Source organism: Hippocampus comes, unplaced genomic scaffold (assembly GCF_001891065.2).
Source record: "Hippocampus comes isolate QL1 unplaced genomic scaffold, H_comes_QL1_v1.1 scaffold455, whole genome shotgun sequence".
Classification (NCBI taxonomy): Eukaryota; Metazoa; Chordata; class Actinopteri; order Syngnathiformes; family Syngnathidae; genus Hippocampus; species Hippocampus comes.
Window position 1 is genome coordinate 14020 of NW_017805413.1, and position 580 is coordinate 14599.

Sequence of the window (580 nt, forward strand, 5' to 3'; positions counted from 1 at the left end):
CTTGGCCTGTCCTGGGAAGATCGAGTTCCCCATACAGACATCCTTGAAAGCACCAATTCCATCTGCATGGAAGCGGCCGTGGCGAAGAAACATCTTCGGTGGTTCGGACACACCAATCGCATGCCCGACAACCGCCTGCCCCGCCAGATCCTCTATGGCCAACTGAGAGGTGCAAAGCGTTCTGTTGGGGGGCAAAAGTGGCGCCTCAAAGATTACAGCAGGGACCTCCTGAAGCGAGCCAACATCAACCCCACGCAGCTTGAAATACTTGCACTCAACAGACCAACCTGGCAGATCACTTGTGCCACTGCAGTCTCTCAAATACACCAAACTAACCAAGCCAGACAAACCGAGAGACGCATTCAACGACACCAGCGGGCAGCTGGTACCCCCCTGGTGTCCGTTTTCCCTTGCTCTATCTGTGGTCGAGTCTGCGGCTCAAGGATCGGTCTCTATGCCCACGAGAAGGGGCACCAGTGACAGAGGCGCTGACACCCCCCGCCCCACCCCCACCTTACCCATCCTCCCCTCCCTTGGAGCAAGTGTCATCATTAGACATGATGGACACCTATCTGTGTGT